At 35.4% G+C, this 27,594-nt stretch overlaps 1 long non-coding RNA gene across 11 annotated transcripts in view; it reads left to right on the top strand.

The window, feature by feature from the left end:
• Positions 1–27,594, top strand: part of LOC123560015 (uncharacterized) — a 48,919-nt gene that overhangs the window by 8,703 nt on the left and 12,622 nt on the right. For 3 of the 11 annotated variants that reach the window (XR_008372570.1, XR_008372569.1, XR_008372571.1), the window contains exons 2-11: positions 242–294; positions 703–791; positions 1,146–1,290; positions 1,853–2,151; positions 3,281–3,376; positions 4,174–4,290; positions 9,580–9,699; positions 11,739–11,880; positions 16,227–16,353; positions 26,013–26,170. This is a non-coding gene — a long non-coding RNA (uncharacterized LOC123560015). Of the gene's footprint in view, positions 1–241; positions 295–702; positions 792–1,145; positions 1,291–1,852; positions 2,152–3,280; positions 3,377–4,173; positions 4,291–9,579; positions 9,781–11,738; positions 11,881–16,226; positions 16,354–26,012; positions 26,171–27,594 lie in introns of all 11 variants that reach the window. The other 8 variants (XR_008372577.1, XR_008372578.1, XR_008372573.1 and 5 more) reach the window with 8 other exon arrangements.

Genomic DNA, 27,594 nt, shown 5'->3' with positions numbered 1-27,594 from the left:
CAAACACTTGCTTTATTTAAACAACTCTTGCTAACAAGACTCAGTATAAGGTTGTTTTTCTCAGATGATGTATACATGTATTTGTACAAACCTGCAATTTCTTTTTTACAGAGCTTGCTTTTATTTCATTATTATTATACATTTGTTGTATCTGACTTAATCTAAAGATTCTTATATATATGTATATATTGTTTTCCATCTAATAGTTTATTACTATTTAAACTATCATTTATCTTTTTAGATAAGTTGATCACAACCATGGACCATGTGTACTCAGCTGCAGAGATAGAACTGGTATATAGCTTCATCAGTAGTAATGACTTGTATATTTAAAACACACTTCTAATCTGTATTGTGCATGATATCTAACTCTTGCCATGTTAAGATTTTAAAACAGGCAACTCCATCTTTCAATTTGCTAAAGTTATTTGGACACTACAGTACCAATTAAAGTTCATAGGGGTATTCAATGAAAATTTACAGTGCAGACCATGATCAAACTGCAAATATGTGCAGGCTATTATCTTGATCCGCACTTGTTGCAAAGGCAGATACATTTGTCACTATTGGGCTACAAGTTAAATAAATATAGAAACAGTCAAACTCTTCATTCCTGTTAAAGTGGTTAAGCTGTATTTAACAGTAATAACTCATATGTACATGTTAGAAAACAACAACAAAAAATGGGTATTTATCTTCTAGGGTCAAGAGGTAGAGACAGAGCTGCCCAACAGCAGTGAGAGGTAAATGTAACAGCTGCAGTTGAAATTTTGGAAACTCAGCATGCTCAGGTAGTTTAAAACATTCTTTGTATCAAACTATCTATTGAAATTAAAATATGCTATGTAGATAGTATTAAACATTGTATTTCATATACAAGCAGAAGCTGTGTTTTTTCACAATAACCAAGTTCATACAGTTTATGTGAATAATACAGGGTAATTTTAACCACTGTATTTACTATAGTATGCAATTTGCTAAACATCATGTTAAAAATATTATACATTGTATTGTATTGTGAAATATTACAGCAGATATACAAATGAGAGGGGTACACAGTACTACACCTACATGGGTACATGTATGTGTAGATTATTCATTAATTATTTTATGATATCTGCATGTATATCTATAATATTTAACAGATTGATGAATGCACAAGCACAGGTAGTCAATCCATGAAATCCATGAGTACACAGCACCATAAAGGCCCAATCAACCTGGGATATATCTCTAACAGAAGGGCAAGGCAAAAGTGTTTTTCAAAAAGATTGAAGACTTAAGTCTCGGGTACATATTGAACATTGGAACTATTGAATATCGTCTGTAAATATGTAATAAAACCTCAAGTATTCATCCTTGCATTTTTCCTTCACAGGTTTTGTAAATAATTCTTCCATAATTTTGGCCTCCTTTCAATGTTTTAGGTCCAACACCTCAAGAATCTTTTTATGTATTTCATCTTTAGATAATGTTTGTCAAGAGAAGTCTTTTCGCGCTTTTCATCTTCAGTAATATACACTATTTCTTTTTTATGAATCATGCCATCAGCAACAAATGTTTGATAGTAAGTATCTTTGATGGCTTCACTTCCTGCAGTGAAATTTTTTCAGTTCACCTCAAAATTTAATTAAATACCATTTAAACTTGTGTGTTCATTTTCTTGCATGGAATGTAGCAAATGTTGTCTACTCCTTAACACTTCTCTTATTGGCATTATTTCTTGGTAATCTACTTTCGGTTGCTGACTGTACTTCACAGTTTCAGTACTACCAGATGCTGTCTCCAGAATCTTCTTTTTAACCTTCAGAAAAAAATAATAACAAAATCACATATTACACATCTTTTCTAGGCAATGGCTCTTCACAACCTATGTGGGGCGAAGGTGGAGCTCAGGGTGGCTCTGCTACCAGTAGCCTTCAGACATGTGAAGCTGCAGACAGGCGAGAGCAGCTTCGCATGTCAAAGAGGAACAGTTGTATCATCCCCTCCTCCCCAGATACACACACCAAAGAAGAAAAAGGTGATCAACAATATGCCAGGGAAGAGGCCTGCAGAGAAGGCTATTAAGCCAGTGACGGCTGTCAACAACAAATGCTCAGTTTGCTCAATTATGTTTAATTCTAAAGCAGACAAACTTTTCAGGAAAAGGTACAGAAAGAATGGCATTTGGTTGGGCTGTGACCGTGACAGCTATCACTACTGGGCACATGCTGTTTGTGTTGGGCAGAGAATAGTAAGCCTAAAAGGTGTGCCAACCATAAGCTTCCTCTGCACAGCACATCAGTAGGTGCCAGTAGTGACTGCTACAGCCATGTATGTTATTAAATATAATTTATTTTTCACTTAAATTATATCTTTAATTTCTATGTGCAATTATTTCTGAACTGAATCTCATTTTACATTTTTATTAGCTCGACTATTCGAAGAATAGGGGAGCTATCCTACTCACCCCGGCGTGAGCGTTAGCAAGAGTGTCACACAAATGTTAAAGTTTGCTTACCACCCCAAATATTTTCAAAGTCCATTGAGATATTGCTTTAATATTTTGCATACTTGTTTACCATCATGACCCCACTCTGTAAAAAGGAGGAGGTAACTCTGTCAAGCATTTTGACTGAATTATGGCCCCTTTTCAACTTAGAATATGCTTATTGTAATGTTAAAGTTTTACTCATAGCTTATATTATACTATCAAGCACTGAGAATAGTCGAGCGTGCTGTCCACTAACAGCTCTTGTTTATTTTACACTTATCCTACTCCTGTCACCCATTCTGGATAATGTATCTTAAAATAGAGTGTCTCCCGATCAGGCTACATTAAAATTAATTATCTAGTTAATATAAGTCCTGATAAAAAATGTCTCCCAGTTTGGAGACATTCACTCAATCAAGAGATTGTCTCCATTTTGTTGAATCTTTCTTAGCTGACTTGTGAGACTCATCGTTGCATAAGTCAGACGTTGTAATGACTTATCGCAGAAATTCGCAACATTTACTAAAACTGTCTAGATTTCTGCTCTGTGTGATTTCCATTCGGTATTGTAATCCTAGCCTCTGATTCTAGGGTTATGGAAGTATATATTATAGCATATATTGCTTGGCACTCGGCTTTAAAAGAGTAGTGTAAGAAAAAATGATAAGCATTTGGCAATATATGTTCGGATAGGAAAATGTTGAAGGTACAATGAGCATGTACACATCTAATATTTTGGACTAACCCAGTTGTGGCATAACTAGTCCCATCAGTTGCATAATTGTCATTTTCATTTCATTTCAGTTTGATATAGCGGATGGACGTCAGCGGAGGTAACTAGAGTCGCGGATCGGGACTAGGGCATAACTTGCCAACAACAAAAAAAAGAGAAAATTTTAGGTATCAGGAAATTAATGCTATGTTTCTTAAGGAAGCTTTGAAACTTTATTACTCACAGACTATATGTTGTGGAAACAAATGAGAATTAGTTGTTTTTACTAATTTTTACATTGAAAATTGAAAAGTGCTTGTATTTCTTCATTCAATGTAAATTGTCTTAATTATAAATATCAATATTTAACGGTTGTTAAATGCATATTTCTCCATGGTGTATACCGGTAAAGACATAATGAAAGTTTTTATTGCAGTGGCAGCCCCGGTCAGATTCCTGACTATGGCATTTTTCTTCCTTGATTTGGCATTTATAAGATAGTTTAGAAATGAAAATTTATATTCTGGTGTTCATGATTTGACCAAACTTCACTTTTAAAGAAAGGTAATTTTCAGCGAAAATCTGGCAGTCAATGCCTTTAGCTGTCCTAAGTACGAATTCGCTCATGGTGACACTTATCAAGATGGTAGGAAAATTTTTATTGCAGAGGCAGTCCAGGTTCGATTCCTTACTCAGACATATTTTTTTCTTGATTTTGCATTTTTAAGATAGTTTAGCAACAAAAACTCATGTCATTGTGTTTATAATGTGACCAAACTTCACTTTTAAAGAAAGTTCACTTTTAGTCATTTTCTTTTTAAAATGATGAAGCAAATTTTACAGTTGAAGGGAATTAACTCAATTTTTAAAAGGATACTAAAAGCTCTGCTTCATTCTGTTATGGAATAATTAAATATGTGTATCTAATATTGTATTTTATATTATGTATCTTTCTAAACATTTTGAAAAATGGTTCTTTTTGTAGTGTGATGTAAAAGTAAAACAGAATGACAAGAGAGAAGTAAGTTCAGAATTGAAGAGATGCAGGTCTTTATTCTACATGGTGAAAGAGGAATTTTTAGTGGATTTTTGGATTTACCAGGTAGATCATTGATACATGTGCCCATGTTTAAGAGGTTTAAATCCATTGGAATGCAGCATGTATCAAAACAGCATTGGATCAAGAACACTTCCTTTTTGAGCCCCTCTTGATGTAGTTAGTTTTTAGGCTCCTTTCCACATACATGTACTACAACCTTTTGTGTTCTCTACTGCAATTAAGAAGTCCTTTTACAGCTACATGTACTTGAATGAGGTTACCATTGTCATATATCCCCAGACTTATTGAAGGCATTTTTAGCTCCACTGTACGAAGTATAAGGAAAGCTATCCTACTCGACCCGGAGTCTACGTCTTTCCGCGTCCCCATCTTGGTTAAAGTTTTTTTTTTTACACTTCCTCTTTTTTTCTACATATCTCTGTAATTACTTTATAGATTTGATTCAAACTAAAATAGTTATTCCTCATCGTCACCCACATCAATTGACCTAAGGGCCATAACTCTGGCACTAATATTTCATGATTTATTCCCCCTTTTCACTTAGATTTTCAGGTTGAATTTTTGATGCACTTTCACTCTATCTCTGTTATAACTGAATTGATTTGATTCAAACTTAAAATAGTTGTTAAACATCATCACCCACATCCTATGACACAAGGTGCATAACTCTGGCACAATTTTTTCATGAATTATTCCCCCTTTTTACTTAGAATTTCAGGTTAAAGTTTTGATGCACTTTCACTCTATCTCTGTTATTTCTGAATTGTTTTGATTCAAACTTAAAATAGTTGTTCAACATCATCACCCGCTTCATATGACTTAAGGTGCATAACTCTGGCACAATTTTTTCATGAATTGTTACCCTGGCACAATTTTTTCATGAATTGTTCCCCCTTTTTTGCTTAGAATTTTAGGTTAAAGTTTTGATGCACTTTCACTCTATTTCTGTTATTACTGAATGGATCTGAATCAAACTTAAAATGATTGTTCAACATCATCACCCACATCATATGACACAAGGTGTATAACTCTGCACATTTTTTTTCATGAATTAAGCCCCCTTTTACTTAGAATTTAAGGTTAATTTTGATGCATTTTCACTATATGTCAGTTATTATGAAATGCATATTTAATTCAAACTTGAAGTAGTTGTTCCACATCATCAGCCACATCAGATGACACAAGGTGCATAACGTTTGCACCTGTTTTAATGAATTATGCCCCTTTTTGCTTAGAGTATACTTGTATAATGTTTTGATACACTTTGTCTTTACCTCTCTTATTTCTTAATATTTTTATGCCCCCGAAGGGAGGCATATAAGTTTTCAACTGTCCGTCCATTAGTTCGTTCGTTAGTCACAACGTTAACTTTTTGCATGAAGGCACTTTACTCGCGAACCACTGCACCCATGACCTTCAAACTTCACATGCTGATAGTACTTATTGAGTACACCACCCCTACTGACTTTGCGGTCACCAGGTCAAAGGTCAAGGACACAGGGGCCAACGTTAACTTTTTGCATGAAGGCACTTTACTCGCGAAACACTGCACCCAGGACCTTCAAACTTCACATGCTGATAGTACTTACTGAGTACACCACTCCTACTGACTTTGGGGTCACCAGGTCAAAGGTCAAGGTCACAGGGGCCAACGTTAACTTTTTGCATGAAGGCACTTTACTCGCGAACCACTGCACCCAGGACCTTCAAACTTTACATGCTGATAGTACTTTATGAGTACACCAACCCTACTGACTTTGGGGTCACCAGGTCAAAGGTCAAGGTGCTGTGGGGGCATTTGCCACCATTAGTGACAGCTCTTGTTTACTCTGGCTGTTGTGCAATATCTTCATCCACCATTGGAGTCACTCCAGTGGCAGCTCCAGTTTCCTCAGATGTGCCCAGTTTCACTGTCCAGCATCGAAATATTTGAGTGTGCTGTCTCCTGAGTGTGACAGCTCTTGTTTAAATTAAAGTGCACTGTAAAATCTTTTAATTTCATGGGCATGAAGTTTCATGGTTTTGGTCAAAATAGCAATTTCGTGGGGATATGAATTCGTGGATTTCTACTTATGAACATAAAATGAATGGGAATTTTACTTGTTCGTTAGGATTAAATTTGTTGATTGACACAACCATGAAATCCACGAAAATCAGTCCTCCACGAATATTAATGATTTCACAGCATACATTAAAGTGTCACACAGTGCTTATTATCAGTATCATACACTCGAGTGCTGTCTGACTGAAATATTAGAAGATTTTTATGAATTTGTCACGGCTCTAGATAAGATGCGTATTAGCACATTGAAATAATGCATAATATTATATTCATATCTGATGATTTTCAAGCGTTTAACTACGTACTGTGAAATCATTAAATTTCGTGGGCATGAAATTTCGTGGTTTTGGTCAAAATGGCAATTTCATGGGGATATGAATTCGTGGATTTCAACTTTTGAACATAAAATGAATGGGAATTTTACTTGTTCGTTGGGATTAAATTTCGTGGATGGACTCAACCACGAAATCCATGAAAATTTGTCCCTCACGAATATTAATGATTTCACAGTATATGAAATAACAGAAACACAATGACCTTTTACTAGTGTACACAACAACTGATTCGTCTGAATGCTTTATTGTGTCTGTCTGACTGATATTCCTATCGTCGATAAGGTGTGTGCCTTAACATATAGGTATTGCGTTGGTACGGTAGTATATTTAAAGTGGAGCTGGTTAAAATTATCAACTTCTGGTGCGGTGAAAACAACAAAATGACACCTTTAAAGGATTCAGAAAGTGAACAAACTCTGCATATTTTAAACCAACAGAAAGTGATCACTAAAACATCGTTGAAATCATTGGATTGAGTGATCAGTGTATCACCAAAGCTGGTGTCTGTTTCCGAGAAAACCCTTATGGTTTGGAATGAGCTCTATCGGTTCCGAAAATTCCTTCAAATGAAATTAAAATGTGCATTATGCATTTAGTACAAAATGGACAATTACACGCTTGACTATTCAAAGACTTGTCAATGAAATGGATTATATAATAGTACTGCTACAACTGTGTCACAGTAAGGTCAAAATTATAAAACCTGCTGTAATTTACAAGTACTTACATTGGCAGGAATTTGTATGCAATATTTACACATTAAGTGCAAAAGGGGCATAGAGCTGTTAAAATACAAGTCCAAGATATGGGACCTTTTACTCTGACTCTTAACAAAGCTCTGTAGTCTCAATCCAATAGTCCTGGTACTTAGAAAGATTTTGAGTTGCATGTAAAACCTCAATATGAACTTAGTAAACAAAGGGGTATAATTCTGTTAAAATAAAATTCAGAGTTATTGGACTTGGCCCAGTGACCATATGCATGTGTGCAATTTTCAAATACTGTAGCCCTCAAGTACTTACAAAGGCAGAGAATTGTACTTTGTATTAACACATGAATTTTCTGAATATAAAAAGGCACATATTTTTGTTAAAATACAAATTACATTTCTAGGACCTTAACCTGTGACTGTATTTTACTGACCCTAAAGACATGTGTGAAGTTTTAATCCAATGTATCAATACATTGCAGAGATAGTTATCATTATGATTAATTTTAATCAGATTTCTAAGTTAAAAAGGGGCATAGCTCTGAAAATATTGCTAACATAGTAATGTCCCTTTTCTTACATGTGCACAGAGCCACTATATGCAAGTATTCCAAGTCTCAGTTGAATATCTTTGATAGTGTTCAAGATACTTTCCTTTATCAAAAACTTAACCAAATTTGTAAGTTAAAAAGGGGCATAGCTCTGAAAATATTGCTGACATAGTAATGTCCCTTTTCTTACATGTGCACACAGCCACTATATGCAAGTATTCCAAGTCTCAGTTGAATATCTTTGATAGTGTTCAAGATACTTTCCTTTATCAAAAACTTAACCAAATTTGTAAGTTAAAAAGGGGCATAACTCTGAAAATATTGCTGACAGAGTAATATACCTTTTCATACATGTGCGCACTGTCTCCAAGTCTCATTTGAGTACCTTTGATAATATCGAAAAGCTTTAACCAACACCGACTCCAGGGGAAGTAGTATAGCTCTCCATATTCTCCGAATAGTCGAGCTAAAAATGCGTTTCCTTCATCTGGCTCTAGTAACCTTCAGAAGTCCACTATAGATAAACAAAAACTTGACTGCAACTGCAAACAAATATATATATGCAATACATGTGTAACAAAACTGATTTCTAGGTTTTTACATTAACAGAAAATCCCAGGAGTAAAAGTACTCCCTGTCAAATTCAGATTGTACCATTTTACTCATTCACAAAAATCAGGGCTCTCGCGAGTGGGCGACTTGGGTGAAATAGGCGCTTTGAAACTTCAAACTTTGCTCAAATCTAAACGAAATGCAAGTTGCCCGATTTTCTTTGATACCTGCACTCGCTAATTACCGCTACCCGGGCTGTTGGCAATTTGCACGGTGTCAAAATGAGTGTTGAATACACAGACACACGCAGATAGCATAATTTAAGCTCCGCCTTCTGCAGGTATTTGCGAGAATTTCCCCCGAGAAGTGTGAAAGCGAATCAAATTATCCGATACATCAGAGTCGATTGTGTTCAGCCAGTTAGCGCCGCGATTACATCTTTGACACTTTGCTTTTAATTGTCAGCATGTTTGAGGGCAAAAAACAGTGTTTTGTGAAGAAACTGCTGATTAACCATGCGATTAATTGGAATATTGTACACAATTATTACGTTAAATTGACTTCCATTGATGAATTGACTTGAATATATATTTCTAGTTTACACAGTAACTTTCAGTTTTATTGAAGTGAGATACTGTTGTACGAGGTGGTGACTCAGTGTTAAAATAAACACTTCATACAAGATATAACCAAAAATCGGCGGGTTAGATTTACAGCATCAACTTGAATTTTGAAAACGACTTTTTTCAGAATTTTGTAATGAAACAATAACCACTGAATGGGAAATGATCTAAGAAAATGAATAGTCACATCAATGTTGTTTATCTAGAAACAAGAAAATTACAGCTACCTTTCGAATCACTCAACAGCATTGGGGTAGGAAAAGTCTTCCCACTTCCTGCTTAAGTCTTCCCACTTCTCCCTAAATCAGCTTGAGGGAGAAGTGACTTCTCCCAAAAAATTGGACCTAGCTAGACCACTGAAAATTATGATGAGTAAATGCTCATTGGCCAAAAATGTTATCTGGAGCCCTGATTTGTGTTATAACATTTGAAATGTGTATCTATAGAACTTTCCTGGATTTACTTGATATATTTTTTTCAAAAGTCTCTTCTGTTGTAGTGAACCCTGTGAACTGTTAGTGAAGCAGAATAGTTACAGATCATAAGAGATGCTGGTCTTTGTTCAGCATGGTGTATATGGAAAATATAGTGGATGGCCAGTCTAGAAAACATTTGATGAGTAAACAGATTATTTGTTTTTAGAACCATTTTCATCTAATCCAGCTGCAGAATTATAGAAGAACTGAATACATACATTAAGGTAGTGGACCCATAATAGTAATGTTTAAAAAATTCCATTAACTTGATACAGTCTTAAAGTTTACATTGTTTCGCACTACATTGTTGCAGTTTTTAAACAACTTTTACCATGTCATTTTTTTGCAGTTTTGCATAATTTATATTTCCTCAATTTCAAATAAGAGACTGATTTCAAAGTGATAACCACTGTACAAAATGTTCACAGAGAATTCATTACACCAATAGTTTTGATAAAAGAAACCTCTAAGTATTGGTAAACAATTATAAAACACAACATAAATCTTTCGAGAACATTTTTTTCTAGGGAGCCTTAAGTAAAAGTTTTTAATCGGACAGAAATTTAGCGCCAACACTGAAAACTTATGGCCGAGTCCTGTGAGACTATTTTAAATTTTGCTCATTCAGAAATAACCATGGGGCAGAAGTAAAACCTACCTCCATTTCTTCCACAATATGTAAACTAAAGAGTAAAGGTAAAGTAAAGAACTTTTTACTGCATGTAACTCAGTATTTTCAAAGATGTCTATCCCTGCACCCTTCCGTATCAGAAGTAAGATTCACTTTAAACAGCAAGAAATGGCTTATTAAATGAAAAATTTCCACTTTTGTACAATTAATCAGTCATAAGTCTTGAAAAACAGACTTACTAGAAAAACGAAATATAAAGAAAAAAAATGTTTGGTCCTAGTACAGCTTTAACCTGCACCTTCCTGTAAAATTAAAGTAGGTTTATGGTAGGAATTAAATACTCTTCAAAAGGAGGTACACTATTACTGGTCCATTACTTTAAGTTTTTTTAAACACAGAACAAATTTTACAATTGAAGGGAGATAACTCAATTTTTTAAAAGAACACTTAAAAGTCCTTCGTGAACTACAGGGTTTGATTTTACAGAAATGTCAAACATTCAAGAAAAGTTTTAGGTTTCAGTTTTAATATGAAATACCGGTATATAAGTCCAAGTGATAGGAGGTTTAGGGACTTTTGACTGTTATAGAGATGGCAAGTATAAAATAGTAGATCATAAAATAAGCCATTCCGATAAGGCAGAGTATTTTTCATTTCATATATATATATAAAATTTTGTTCTTTCCCTGTATATCATTAGTCCCCTAAAGACAATCTTTCAGTAAACTTATCTCGTTTTCTTCTGTTCAACAAATTTGCTGTACTTGCATAGAATTTGAAATTAAGGAATTAGTTTCAAGCAAGGCTAAAGTGACGTAAAATTTTAACATAAAACATTTAAGATTATTTTACTTGTTCAGTCGAAACATTTTATTTGCATGCATGGATTCACTTCCAACAAACTTTGGATAAAATATTGCTGAAATAAGAAAGCATTTTGACCCTAATTTTAAGGTACGTGTAGATTTTAGGTAAAAATCCCCGTAATTATCATTAAATTGTTCAGTGGCTTCTTATCTGTGCATCTTATATTTCTATGTTTTTTATAAACATTTTGAAAAATCTCTCTTTTTGTAATGTGAATTAACTGTAAAGCAGAATGACTACAGACCTTTAGTTCAGAACTGAAGAGATGCAGGTCTTTGTTCTACATGCTGTTTGAGGGAACTATTGTGGAATTTTTGATTTCCTGGCAGTCATAGAAATATTTAATAAATAACCAGATAATTTATATTAAAAATCATTTTAAAAACCACATACAAGCTGCATTTAGAGTTGCAGAATAGCTGAACAGATACTATTAGTTTAAAAACACACAAAAAAACCAACTGATCTTTCATTCATAAAACAAACTTTACAATTGAAGGGAGCTAACTCAGTTTTAAAAATGAACACTAAAATGCCATTGCTTTAACAGAATCTAATCAGTTTTATAGTTTTAGAGTGAGTACACACTACATTTTAGAATTGATGTATTTTTAAATAATTACTATAAATGCAACATTGTACTTCCATACCAATTAACTGCAACCATACCATATATTTATACAGATCTATAGGACAGTGATGAGTGTACCAGTCGATCAGTCTATCCCATTCTGTCCAGTCAACAAATTTGCAGTGGCTACATGGATTCTCATGTAACTTGGTATTACTTTTCACAGTAACAAAGACAGATTGCAAAAGTTTCTAGGTAATTATACCCCCACCAACGAAGTTTTGGGGTGTATAGGAGTGAGCTTGTCGGTCGGTCGGCCGGCCCGTTGGTTTTCATGGTTTCCGGACAATGACCTATGAAAGGCCCGACAGATTTAAGTAATTTTTGGTACACGTGTAACATCATAAAATACAGGTCAAGTTAAACTTTGAGGTCAGTAGGTCAAAGGTCAAGGTCTCAATGATCTGGAACAGTTAAATGGTTTCCAGATGATAACTTGAGAACACTTGGCCTAGGATCATAAATTTTGGAACACAGATGTAACATCATAAAAAACAGGTCAAATTTTACTTTGAGGTCATTAGGTCAAAGGTCAAGGTTACAGTGACCCAGAACATTTAAAGGTTTCTGGATGATAAATTGAGAATGCTTGGGCCTAGGATCAATAAATTTGTATACACAGGTGTAACTTCATAAAATACAGGTCAAGTACAACTTTGAGGTTAGTAGGTCAAAGGTCAAGGTCACAGTGACCCGGAAAGTTGGACCGTTTCTGGACAATAACTTGGGAACGCTTGAGCTTAGGGTCATGAAAGTTGATAGGAAGGTTGGTTATGACCAGCAGATGACCCCTATTGCTTTCGAGGTCAGTTAGTCAAAGGGCAAGGACACAGTGACCGTAACAGTGAAACTGTTTCCGGACGATAACTTTAAAACGCTTGGGCATAGGATCACGAAACTTAATATGGAAGTTGATCATGACCAGCAGATGACTCCTATTGATTTTGAAGCCAGTAGGTCAAAGGTCAAAGTCACATTGCCCAGAAGAGTAGAACTTTTTTTGCAAAGTTGACAGATTTAAATCATTTTGATACACATATGTAACATTGTCAAATATATGACAAGTTCAACCTTGATATTGACTTACTTTTCTGACAAGGCCATATTGTGGGGGTATAATTCGTCACTCCTGTGACAGCTCTAGTTTTGCTTCATTGGTGGAAAGCCAATGGAAAGTTCACCTGAACACAAAATGCTCATGGTGAGGGTTTAGGATCATTGGTTGTTTGTCGTCCACCCATCAACCAGAATTTCTTTAAAGAGCATCTCCTCCTAAATTACAATGCCAGTTTCAACTAAACTTCACAGGATTGTTCCTTCGGAGATCCAATTTAAGATTTCTTAAAATCTAATATCATAGCAGAATTCTAGTTGCCATAGAAACCAAAAGGAAAAATTTTATAATCTAGAAACCCCTGACACGACTTGGAAATACTTAGATTCCTTCAGATATCATTTTGTTTTGTAAAAAAGCATGAATGCCATGGGCAGGACAAGTTTTCCTTATTTGGCTGCATGGAAAACTTTGAATATCTTCTCCTCTTGTTCAAATTCTAAAATAATTTCACAGCAACATTCCTTGGATGATCATATGATTTAGTCATATGATTTATTAGTTTTCTCTATATGGCAGTATGGAGAACTTTAAAATCTTTTCCTCTGAAACAGCTGACCCAAATTTAAAGAAATAATAACACAAATAACTAAAATGACTTCAAGAGGTAACACAGTTTGGCTTGCCAAGTCTTCCCTGTGAGCCTCTATAATATTTACTGTGAAATCATTAATATTCATGGGGGACTAATTTTCATGGATTTCGTGGTTGAGCCAATCAATGAAATTTAATGCCAACGAACAAGTAAAATTCACATTCATTTTATGTTCAAAAGTTGAAATCCACGAATTCATGTCCCTACGAAATCGCCGTTTTGGCCAAAACCACAAAATTTCATGCCCACAAAATTAAATGATTTCACAGTATATATGTACAGAACAAATTTGAAAATGTTCAGTGACGATACAAAAATAATCTACAGTGAAATCATTTAATTTCGTGGGCATGAAATTTTGTGGTTTTGGTCAAAACGGCAATTTCGTGGGGATAGGAATTCGTGGATTTCAACTTTTGAACATGAAATGAATAGGAATTAAATTGTTCGTTGGGATTAAATTTCGTGGATTGACTCAACCTCGAAATCCACGAAAATTAGTCCCCCACGAATATTTATGATTTCACAGTATTCCATTTTACTGATTTGTAAATTCCCCCAGCCGATTGCTCACTTCAGTGAAACATAATAATGAATTGCTTATATATTGCAATAAAAACATTAACCCTTCCTTACAATTTGACTTCTGTGAAATATAAATCATAGTTGCTAACCTGGCATTCTTGTACAAAACAAGTGATGCCATTTCAACTTGGACAAAATACAGTCAAATTGAAATCAAATGTCCGCAGTCTCTACCTTGATCTGCTCCATTTCTGGTATGAAAATAAGAGTTCAGTGAAAGTCTTTCCACAAAGAATGGCTAACATTCATTGAACAGTTATGATAAATACCTGCTTAAAAGATGTTAAAAGCGCAAACTTTGCCAAAGCAAAGGTCAGTTGACTCAGACTTAAGTACTGTTCCACACTGAGTTAGAATAGAATAGAATTGAATAAATGCTTTATTTTACGGTGGCAGTCATAGTGGGAGGGCATGATGAATTGTATGAAATATCATCACATCTGCTGAAATCTTAAGGGGCTGCTAGGGCTAAAATAAAAATAAAAGCTTTGAAGGATTTCTTCTCATGAACTACTTGAGAGATATTCATCAGCCTTGGTTGATAGATCGTTGTAAGGTTCTCTCTGTGGCATCATTGTAACATCTTCTATCAGATTTGTCCTAATTTGAGCATTTGGCCCCTTTACAGGGCTGACAGAGCTAAAAATAGAGAAAAAAACTTTAAACATCTTCTTCCCATGAATTGTGTAAAGATCTTCATCAGTCTTGGTCTGTAGCATCATTGTAAGGTCCTTTCTCAAATTCATTTAGATGGGGAACGGTTGGGGGCACTTGGTGCTTTAAGGAGCTGCCAGAGCTATAAAACAAAAGAAAAAATAATGAACAAATTCTTCTTATGAACTGCTTGGTGGATCATTATAAGGTTCTCTCTTGTATTTATTCCAATGGGAGCCCTGTGATCATTTTAGGTGCAACCAGAGTTAATAGGAAAACATTAGAAGTTCTTTTCATGGCTTGCTGAATGGATTTTCATCAAACTACTTCAGTACTATCGTTGTAATATCCTCTGTCAAATATATTTCAATCCAGGCACTTGACTCCTTTGAAGGGTTGTTTGAGCTAAAAAAAAAAAAAAAAAAAAAGCAAAATATTTATTTCAGTTCTTCCTCAAGAACTTGCTGAATGTATTTACAGGCTCCAAAACTAGAAATACATTTAAACAACTTCTTGTCAGCTGCCAGATATATCCTCATCAAATTGCACATAGCAATATTATAAGATCCTCTCTTTATTTTGTACAAATGGGGGCACTAACCCTTTTTTATGGAAATTAGAGCTGAAAATAGAAATGATTTTAAACAACTTCTTCTCATATGCACTTGATGGACTTTCATCAAACTTGGGCTGTAGCATTCTTATAAAATTCTATTTAATTTCTTCAAAAAAAGAGGTACTTGGCCCCTTAAAGGTGAATAGAAAATGTCTGTATATGACTTTATTCCTTGAACTGCTTGGGGGAGCTTCAGTAAACTTTATCAGTAGCATCTTTGTAAGGTCCTGCTACAGGTTTGTTTGGATTGGGGTACTTGAACCTGTTATATGTTTTTATGCTAAACACATTTGTAACCATTCGTGGAGCAAAGTGTCATCATTTATTCAAGGTCATATTCTTAAGGTCAGGTGAGTGACCAAGGGCTACTATGGCTGTCTTGTTTTGTGTAATTCCCCCTTATTAGCAGGGCTTTTGTTGTGTATTTATATGGGAGACAAACACTGCATTGTTTTACTTGTAGTCTTTAATATATATATATCACGTATAAACTCAATGAGTTTCATTTGTGAACTACTCACTATATGGTTAACATTATTACAATATACCTGCTGTAGCACTTTAGCTACGCCCTAAAGGTGTGGTTTCATGTGTCTATTATACAAGATATATAACAGTTTTCTGTATTGCTGATCAACCATTCTTCAGCCACTTGTTTCAGTTGGTCCAATTCTGCTATTAGTTTCAGATAGAACAACATAGAAAACAAAGAAGATTAATTGTTAAAACAAAGCATCACACCACACACTTTGAACAACTCTGATACAACACTGAGATAAGTAATCAGGACCCGCCAGTGGAGCTTTGTAATCCTTGAAATACTCTCAGCTTAACAACCATTAAGATTTTATATATAACTGATGTAGCCTTACATTTATAGGAAACACATTTGAATTGTAAATATTGTCTTATATTCTTTGCATTAATAAAATAGCTTTTATGTACGTCATATGTGGAAATATCTTTTCTGTTTTTAGAGCAATATATGAGGCAGAGCTGTCAGCAGTATGCCAGAGACACGGCAAGAAGTACCCATTGTTTTGCACTAATTTTTTTCCATATGTATGGCCATGAACAGATTTTCACAGAAAAAGTAAGAAAATGGTATGTACTGGTACCTGCTGAGAAAAAATTGTGTAAACGAATCAATATGGCCTTTGTCTCATGTGATGTGAGTGATGATGGGGAACAACTGTTCTTTACAACAAAGACTAAAAATGTTGACTGCCCAGTTTTTTTCCAGTCAAAGAGGTCACATATTGAAAATAACCAATCATGGCAATGAGGTAACTCTTGACAGGTTAGATGTACAAGATTAACAGAATTGTCTCCCTTACCAAATCTAAGTTTTCTTCAAAACTGACCCTGTTACATTAAATTTGCATGACAATCATACAAAATATTTAACTAAATGTGAGATTTCTTTTTTCATTTTAAAGTCATTTTCAAGTAAGAACTCTAAACCTAGAGATTACTTGCATAAACTTGCCTTTGAAGCCACCTGTACTCAGCAACCACTTGCTTTATACAAATTTTATTTTCCAAAGTCAGTGCAAATATTAAACTGAAACATATTTCAAATTATTTAGGTTGAAAGGTGAAAGATCCATAACTCTGAGTTATATTTTTATAAAGTTGTGCCAATTTTGAAATTGCAAGGTACAGGTTAAAATTTTGGTTAGAAGTTAAGTTCTCCAAAACTGAACCAGGTACTTGGTTGAAACTTTACACAGGTGTTGGGTGCAATTAAGCAAGATAACAGCATCAAGTCCCATAACCCTTACGTGAATTTGGACAATGTATCTGTTCTTATATAGACAATCTATGCCTTGGATAGTCGAGATTGCTGTTAAGAGACAGGTCTTGTTAAGGCCTGTATGAAAAAGTCCATACAGTATACACCTTGATTTGATATGGGATTTTAGCAACAAATCCCAGCTGGGTTTTTTTTTTTTTTTTTTAAGGAAAACTGAAGACACAGGATTTTATTTTTTTAGAAATTCTATGGTCAAATATATAGTGTTTTCAGGGTGTTTTTTTGTGAAATATGCAAATGAGCGCACAAAAATCCAGCCTGAAAAAAATAACACCCTGAAAATGACTGTTCCAGCCAGAAACTGGGTCCATCAAGAATTCTAGAAAAAACACCCTTCAGTAGAAATATAGAGCAATATCAGGGTAGAATTAAAATGAAATATTTAAATGAGGCATTATCCACCCTGACTTTTTTCCTAAATTATAAAATCCCAGCCTGAAATCCAATTTCTAATCTCATCCTGAAATCCACCCTTATTTCCTTAAAATTCTTAAATCCCACCCTGAAAAAATAGCTATAAAATCCACCCTGATTTCTTTGTAATTCTGAAAGTCCACCCTGATTTGTTGTAAGTCTTGAAGTTCATATAACTTAATAAGTATTCTTTAAAAAAAAAAAAAAGGGTCATACAGGCCTCTATCTTACAGCTAACCTAGTTCTTACCCTGGTTGACACCCTATCTAACTTGACCTAAATTTCATTGAGACAACAATTCTGGCCATGTTCTATGCATATTCTATGTTAAATATGGCCTCTAGGTTTCAGTATGATCTGACATTGCGACCAGTTATAATAATAAAAAAAAAAAAATTTTGATCAGGTTTTATGCAGATCAAGTAGAAAATGTAGCAACAAAATTTATCTCCAATCTGACCTAATTTTGTTACCTAGTTTTTATGCCCCCAAAGGGAGGCATATAGTTTTTGAACCGTCTGTCAGTCTGTCGGTCTGTCCGCAATTTTCGTGTCCGGTCCATATCTTTGTCATCGATGGATGGATTTTCAAATAACTTGGCATGAATGTGTACCACAGTAAGACGACGTGCAGTGCGCAAGACCCAGGTCCGTAGCTCAAAGGTCAAGGTCACACTTAGACGTTAAAGGATAGTGCATTGATGGGCGTGTCCGGTCCATATCTTTGTCATCGATGGATGGATTTTCAAATAACTTGGCATGAATGTGTACCACAGTAAGACGACGTGCAGTGCGCAAGACCCAGGTCCGTAGCTCAAAGGTCAAGGTCACACTTAGACGTTAAAGGATAGTGCCACACTTAGACGTTAAAGGATAGTGCATTGATTGGCGTGTCCGGTCCATATCTTTGTCATCGATGGATGGATTTTCAAATAACTTGGCATTAATGTGTACCACAGTAAGACGACGTGTCCTGCACAAGACCCAGGTTCGTAGCTCAAAGGTCAAGGTCACACTTAGATGTTAAAGGATAGTGCATTGATGGGCGTGTCCGGTCCATATCTTTGTCATCGATGGATGGATTTTCAAATAACTTGGCATGAATGTGTACCACAGTAAGACGACGTGTCACACGCAAGACCCAGGTCCGTAGCTCAAAGGTCAAGGTCACACTTAGACGTTAAAGATCATTTTTCATGATAGTGCATTGATGGGCATGTCCGGTCCATATCTTTGTCATTCATGCATGGATTTTAAAATAACTATGCATGAATGTGTGACACAGTAAGACGATGTGTCGCGCGCAAGACCAAGCTCCGTAGGTCAAAGGTCCTAAACTCTAACATCGGCTATAACTATTCATTCAAAGTGCCATCGGGGGCATGTGTCATCCTACGGAGACAGCTCTTGTTTACCCTGATAATCCAGTCTAGGAGTTTCAAGAACCAAGAAGGTTAGTTCATAATTATGGCCTAGCAGAAACCTACTTTTGACCCGGTATTAATCCTGTATTATTCTAAACAAATTTCATTGAGACAGGGCCAAACTTGTTAATTAGGAACAACGGACATTGGTCAGTGACAATAACTAACATTGAGCACTTATGCTTAATATGAGTCACATAACCCTCTACTCTATAGCAGTCACAATATAAGATGTGTTCTGTCTTTAACATTCCTTTTGCAAAATGACATCAACAGTAGAAAATCTTTAACATTCTGTATTTGTAAAAAAATACAAATGAATTTTTTCTATTAGCATCTGCTCAAAAACTGTCAAAACTCATATATAGTACATGGCCAAGAATTATAAGATACAACTAAATTGTACAGTCTAACATGGCTGATTTTTCCTCAGTCAAACAAAGAAATATTAGTCAAGCATTGTATATTCTGTGATGAAAAACTGTTGATGCCCACACTGGTGAGAGAACATGTTAAATAGCCACATTGCGATTAGTTCATTATTACTCGGATTAATGCATTTATCATCATTTTTTATGAGCAGTTGTTAGAATGAAAATAAACAAGACCTGGTTTATTGTCTTATTTGCTTTTGTTCAATTCATTCTGATGATAGCAGTTTATGTTACATTGAATAGGGCCATCACTTTATCATTAATGGCCTTTCATCCTCCACCTAAATATTGTACATCCAAGCACTTTCCACTTTGTCATGTCTTCTTTAAGGATTTTTTTTGAAAAGTCAACTTATTGGATGACTGCCAAGTTCAAGTCAAATGTGTGCAAAATCTGGAAAAAGATACAAAAATATGAATTACTCTTTTCTGTATTAGATTAATACTAGCAAAGTCATCAAGTGCTTCCAACCAGTGATTTTATAGATGAAAATAACCAATTCAAGAAATGCTAGTTTAGCAGTAAAAGTTATGTAGTTCAATGAATGAATATTTGAAAAATATTATGTGTTCTCTGATGAAATTTGCATATTTCTGGAATTATATAGGTTGTCAGTAATGTGAATAACAAAGGATTTAATGTTAGGTAGTAGAGTAGAGTAGTTTGGAATATATCCCCAAATAATATGCCCATTACCATTGTCAGTTTCAAAATGCTTTCCTATCTAACGGGGAAAGACAAGATTATCCGAGTAGGAAATCACATTATCTTTTCCTTAGAAAAAAACAAGCTACACATGCGCTTACTGACATCGTAATTTGACGGCATATTAGTGTATGAGCAATTTTTTATTGAAAATATTGCAATAATATTAATGGTAAGCAAGAAAGATGATCAAACATGGCTGCCTGAGTAAGGCAGGTGTTTTCCCAACCCTAGGGACAGCATGGTTAAAAAATCTTACCAGCACTCGGGGGGGTTTTCCATTCCACGCTGCCTCTTGGCTTTGGAAAGAAAACCTGTTTACACAGGCAGTCACATAAGATCCCTATAACCTTTGTGAGGAAGCATATCCAGGTAGTTTGTAGAACATCATTGTTTCTATAATTAAGTGCCCCTTGTGTGAAAAAAAATGCTCAAAAGGGCATCTGGGTTCTTTTTCCACAGACAAAGATTTAAGTGGCTATATTATTAGCTTTACTAATTTTATTAAAATACCCGTACAAAATATTATACACCCAGAAAAAAATATGGAATTCTGCCTAAAATAATTAGGTGGTTTCCGTGTTATCTGTAATCAAGCAGTAATAAGGTGTTTTCCTCCTTATAGCCAGAACACACTGCAAAATATGCAAATTATTTAGACAGAAAACCACTAGGAGGAAAATAAAAACCCCTTAAATAATTTAGCAGGAAAAAATTCCCCCTAGGGAAATAATTCTAGCAGGAAAAAATTCTGCCTAAGGTCTTAGCAAGAAAAAAATCCAGCTAAGGAAACCCTTATCACCCTTATCTTTTTGGCTGGAAAAAAATCTGCATGTGAAAAAATAAAATAGGGTATTCTTTAGTTTCTTTATTAGTTTTGTACTTAGTTCATAGTAATAGTTTCAAAATTAAATTAATATCATACATGGTATTCAAAGTAATGCATCTTTATGATACAGGCAACACTGCAGATTTAAGCAAGTTATAACATAAATACTTGTTATATTTTCAAGAGATGCATTTTTCAAATGTTGGAAGTCTCCCAGTTACTGACATCCCCAGTTGTGTTGACTGCCAAGTGATTACTTAATTTGGTACTTTTTAGCTTGACTCTTTGAAGAATAGGAAAGCTATCCTACTCGTCCCGGCGTCGGCGTTAGCGTGTGCGTGAACGTGAGCGTCACACAAATGTTAAAGTTTGCATAACACCCCAAATATTTTCAAAGTCCATTGAGATATTGCTTTGATATTTTGCATACTTGTTTACCATCATGACCCCAGCCTGTAAAAAGGAGGAGGCAACTCTATCAAGCATTTTGACTGAATTATGGCCCCTTTTCGACTTAGAATATACTTACTGTAATGTTATAGTTTTACTCATTATTATTATTATTATACCACATTTATATAGCACTCTTTTCATGCACTTGTACACGTTCAAAAGTGCTTTACAGAATAAATTGCAAAAATACAAACAAATACGTATACAAAGATAATGCATTCCACATTAACAAAAATCATGAATGAAAACAAGTATAATTTAAAAAAAAAAAAAACAAGATAAAAAAAAAAATAAATGTATCGGTCAGTTAACAAAATATTGTACAAAGAAGTGGGTTTTGAGCAGGCTTTTGAAAGCAGCTAGCGTGTCAGCTTCCCTGATCTTGACAGGAAGAGAGTTCCAAAGCTTTGGAGCAGTGCACGAAAAGCTGCGATTGCCATACATCATGGTATTAGATTTTGGCATAACCAGTGACAGCGTGTCTTGCGATCTTAGGGTCCTGACCGGTTTATACACTTCTAGCATATCCCTAATATAGGCAGGGGACTGATTGTGTAACGCCTTAAAGGTGTGGGTCAGAACCTTGTACTGCACCCTGTATTTCACTGGCAACCAGTGAAGCTCCTTCAGAACCGGTGTTATATGATTGCGACGGGGCGTCTTAGTGATTATACTATCAAGCACTGAGAATAGTCGAGCGTGCTGTCCACTGACAGCTCTTGTTAATCATTATTAAATAATATTGGTCTGGACTTGATACAAGGGAGATAATTATAAAATCTGCCATGGGTTCTACTGGAAATAGGTTGATCCAGTCATTTTGCGGAAAATTTGTCAATTGCCCACATCCAATAAAACATAGAACTATGGTAGTGTGTATGTTCATGTATATACTGTAGTACATTGTAATATATAATGCCAGTATACTTTCATGGATGGAGTCTCTATAGAACACAATACACTGGGTCACTAAACTCATGAGGTCTCGATTCATTCATTTGTGCTGATACTTTATAATACACATATGATGCTATACCTGAAAAATAAATTTGATTTAAAAGTTAGATGTCTATACAATAAATTTGGTTTATTATTGGGTATGTCAATGACCGTAAATTAAAACTGTACATTGTGATGAATAATGGGACCCAAAAAATATCAGCTGCTTCTACCAAATGTAGCAAATAGAGGGTAAAAATTAATCATCTGACAGTACTTTTTTATAATTTGAGCCGTGCCATGGGAAAACCAACATAGTGGGTGTGCGACCAGCATGGATCCAGACCAGCCTGCGCATCCGCGCAGTCTGGTCAGGATCCATGCTGTTCGCTTTCAAGGCCTATTGCAATTGGAGAAACTGTTAGCGAACAGCATGGATCCTGACCAGACTGCGCGGATGCGCAGGCTGGTCTGGATCCATGCTGGTCGCACACCCACTATGTTGGTTTTCCCATGGCACGGCTCATTTATTCTTATTACACTTTATTTTTGCTTCATAGTTCAACATCTGGATGAACATGACTTAATTAATAAATTGGAGTATTTTGGAAAAGTTATTGATATATGTTATATTTTAATTACCCTAAGCTTATAAAATATACAAAAAAAAATTGTGTAACGATATGTAAAAGGTGTTTCATACAAGTATTAATACCTGCACATTTAACAAATTTTTGAATAAGATTATGTAAAATAAGTTATTAATTTTGCCACATATTGAAAAACTTCCAAACTATGAATATATGAGCCGTGCCATGGGAAAACCAACATAGTGGGTGTGCGACCAGCATGGATCCAGACCAGCCTGCGCATCCGCGCAGTCTGGTCAGGCTCCATGCTGTTCGCTTTTAAAGCCTATTGGCATGGCTCATATTATATGCATTACTCACTGCACCTACTACTGACTAGATGATCTTTTAGATTGTTTTAATCATTTCTCTTATATATTCTGGCCAATCTTTCTTGGCTCTCTCAGTAGTGTTTTGAAAAGAAAAGGGACATAAGAGAAAATACTATTTCTTTGCCATAATAGTTTGGTGCAACTTTAATGAGTATCGGTCACTTCTCAGCCAAGTGAGGGGGTGGGGGGAAGGCACGTGCTGGGTTGGTAACCAGTTACTAGATTAGTTTATTGGTGTTGCACTCATTACATTAAGGTGTAAAATGAAAATTATTTTTAACAGAAAGAAATGTGTATGGGTTATTTAGTTCTATTATAGATTATTATTTATGTGGTCAGCAGACTGGTAGCATTGTTTACCTTCTGATACAGCAATGCCACCTGTGGAGATAACTCTACTGGCTTAAATTTGACAGACTCAATTGAATAATTCAATTTAAAAAGAATATCAATCTTTTTCTAGTAAATTAAAAGCATGATCAACTAGAAATTGCAGCTGCTTTAGTTAATAGTTTCAGTGGCACAAAAGTACATGAAACAAAAACAATTTGTTCATATCATAGTGAAAACTAAACCACCTGCTTCCTGTTTGAATACATTTTTCTAGTTTTGACATTGTTATAGGTAATCCAGATAAAATAACAAAATGGTCTTTTTGACATAATTAATACATAGAAATGTTGATCATAAGTGATTAAAAATATGGGATGAACAATAATTTAGATGGGTTTTAGGACTTAGAATTTTGTCAATTATTTATTAACAGGAATTTTATACTTAGACTCTTCATTAGCCAGACAATTGAACTAAGAATATTTTAATAGACAGAATTAGAGAAATTTCTTCAGTGTGATTAATTTCTGTGTGATTAATTAACTAGGACAATGGTCACTTAGACACTCAACAGTTCCACGACATTTGCAGTATATACTGTTGCATGTTGCTTTGCATCTCATGTTGAATGTGTCTAATTTTAGATAATTTAACTGAACTTTTTTTTTTATTAAGTGTGACTTTTTGAAATTATTTTTGTGTCAAAAAATTAATACAAGTAAGGGGGTCCGCGCAATCAGGTCAGGATCTATGCTGTTCGCTAACGGTTTCTCAGATTGCATTAGGCTTTTAAAGCAAACAGCATGGATCCTGAACAGACTGCGCGGATGCGCATGCTGGTCTGGATTCATGCTGGTCGCAAATGCACTACCGATATGTTGGTTTTCTCATGGTGCGGCTCGTATTAATTCACCTTGTGTATCTTTAAACTGATATTAAAATTTATTGAAATGTCATGATTTTTTCTCCTAGAATAACACCAAAAACAATAGCAGTAGCAGTAACTGCATCAAATAATATAACAATTCTTTTCAGTTACCTGGCCAAGGGATTCTTAGATAAGTGATAAATTATTCCAGGGTCTATTAATCTACTGCAGTGTATGTTTATTGCTTGTCTCACAACAGGAGATTATCTCAGACTGAAAAGACGTGGCATGCTTGATATTTAGGTCAAAGGGAAGTACATGTAACCGGTTTCCCATAGACTTACATTGTAATGTTTTGGGTTATAGCCCTTTCCTAACATTTAAACTTTTGATGCCACCTACACAGGGTGATAGAACTATTCAAGACCTATAAGAAAACAACCAGCAATATACATGTTGACCATCATTTCTCTGCACTTTTTCACCCGGAAGTCAGTAACCCCCAGTCCGGCACTTAATTTTTGTTTACATTTCATGAAAATACTATATCACTAAAACAAGCAAAATTTTCAAGCAAAATACACCTTCAACTATTTTTTCCTCAATTAATCATGGCTTAGAACTTCAATTTAAGAAATAAAACAGTTTTCAAACATATTCAACAGATGTTTCACCGATCAGAGACCACTTTACATCTTAAATATTTGTCTCAGAATTCCATATACTTTTTCAACCAATCAAAAGCCCAGTGACTTATTTCCCTTTGACCTTAGAAGCTAATAACAAAAGATCAACCAATGAAAGTAGTACTTCTTGGGGCTGTACATGTACCACAAAAAGTAATCCTTAACACTTTCTGTTTTATATCAGAGCAATCTTCAAAATTTATGAGTATGTAAAGATGGAATATAATCTTCCTTTAGTACAAAAATATTTTTAACATCATAGATGTATCCTTGATTAGCTGTCTGTAAATGACACAGTGCCCAAGAATATCAAAATTTCAAATCTACACAGGGGCCTCTTGCAGAATTGAAAGGCTGCACAACCATATCTAAAGACTGCAGATGACACTGTACGTTTTTGAGAGCATGAGACCTAGACACAAATACAGGTCAGGGTCTGAACCAAGACACCATCCTACATAGACAGTGAGCCATCACCGGTAGTATCAATGTACACAAAAGTTGCTAGGCTAATTGATTAATTAACCCTTACCCTGCTATATTTCTATAATGGACTGGTCCATCTTTCAATTTGGACAGTACCACTTATTACTCAAAGGGGTTTTCACTGAAAATTTACTGACTGAATAGCGAACAGTGCAGACCATGATCAGACTGCTCGGATGTGCAGGCTGATCTTGGTCTGCACTGGTCGCAAAGGCAGAATCACATTCTGCCAGCAGGCTGAGGGTTAAGGAAGGTTTTCTCTGGGGCCTGTCAGTCTTTTTTAATGGTTGTTTAGAATCTCCTTTCAGAAATGTTTGTCAGATTTCAGTCAAAGTTTGAAGGAATGATAAGTATTTAGATGTATACAAGCTTGAAAGGTAACTTAAGTTTAGATACAATGTATGTTAACTTTCAGCTGATACCAGGGCACCGCTGGACAGACTGGAAGTTTTTATGTATAAAGTAGACACGCGGAGTGTTAAGACAACATCAGACTGTTTTGCCATACAAGATGGATGAGGAACCATTGATGTGTCAGGAACCATCCCTGCTGGAGAGGAAAACACTCTATTGGTAGTTACTCAAGTCTCTTGTAAAGAAAGCAAAGAGCCATTTTATTTGTTGTCCATATTCAGTCTTTCTGTCTGAAGCTCACCTTACCCTGGTTCAGCAGTCAGTTTATGAACCATTTGTTCAAATTTGATGGTCCGATACTTCTTCCACTGAGATTGGCTTTTCCTACATCCTAGTTGCCCAAACCTACCATACTGGAATTTCAGATTGGAATCCACACATTCTGTAAGCCTACTGGATGACTTCTACACATGAAGTATTTTATGGGGTTTTAAAAGCATGTCAGTCAGGGGCAAGCAATTCAAACTCATAGCCACTCTGCCACAGAAGCCCTTGGCCGTAAGAGGATGTGGTCACTATTCCCTGTATGTGTTCAGTGGAAACTTAGGAAAAAAAATTCCTGTCAGAAAATACTGATCCTGTTTTGAAATACATTGTAATTGCACTCATTGTGGACTCTCTCTAGAGAGTGTTCAGATAATCAGATGGCTGCTAGGAGAAATGAGAAATTTTCCTTATATGTATACTGTACAACTTTTCTGACTCCATACTCTGTTTTTAGCTCACCTGAGCCAAAGGCTCAAGGTGAGCTTTTGTGACTGCTCGATGTCCATCGTCTGTCGTGTGTCAACAATTTGTAAAAAAATCTTCTTCTTCAAAACCACTTGGCAGATTTACACCAAACTTCACAGGAATGATCCTTGGGTGGCCCTCTCACAATTGCCCAAAGAACTGAAATCCATGCAGAACTTTGGTTGCCATGGCAACTGAAAGGAAAATCTTAAAAAATCTTCTTGCCAGAAACTGTTAGCCGGATTTCAAAAATATTTTGTAGAAATGATCTCTAGGTGACCAAAATTGCCTGTTTCAGTAAAAAACATGGTCACCAGGGGGTGGGGCTTATTTTCCCTATATGGCTGTATTGTTAATTTCAAAAATCTTCTTCAAAACCGCTGGGCTGATTTGCACTGAACTTCACAGATGATCCTTTGGTGGCCCCCTATCAAAATTGCCCAAAGAATTGAAATCCATGCAGATCTCTGGTTGCAATGGCAACCGAAAGGGAAAACTTTGGGCTTTGTTATCTGGTATGTGGCATCATCTCCTGGTCCTCTACTAGATTAGTTCAAATAATCCCCCTATGGTCAGATATGGCCTCGCCCTGGGGGTCATATGGTTTACATAGAGTTACATAGGAAAAGGTTTGAAAATCTTCTTGTCCAAAACCACAGGGCTTAGGGCTTTGAAATTTTGTATGTAACATCATCTAGTGGTCTTCTACTAAGATTGTTCAAATTAACCCCCTAGGGTTAAATATGGCCCCGCCCCGGGGGTCACATCGTTTATATAGACTTATATAGGGAAAAACTTTCAAAATCTTCTTGTCCAAAACCACAGGGTCTAGGGCTTTGATATTTGGTATG

The sequence above is a fragment of the Mercenaria mercenaria genome, chromosome 10 (genome assembly GCF_021730395.1).
Source record: "Mercenaria mercenaria strain notata chromosome 10, MADL_Memer_1, whole genome shotgun sequence".
NCBI classification, from domain to species: Eukaryota; Metazoa; Mollusca; class Bivalvia; order Venerida; family Veneridae; genus Mercenaria; species Mercenaria mercenaria.
This window is presented reverse-complemented; position numbering and strand designations above follow the sequence as displayed.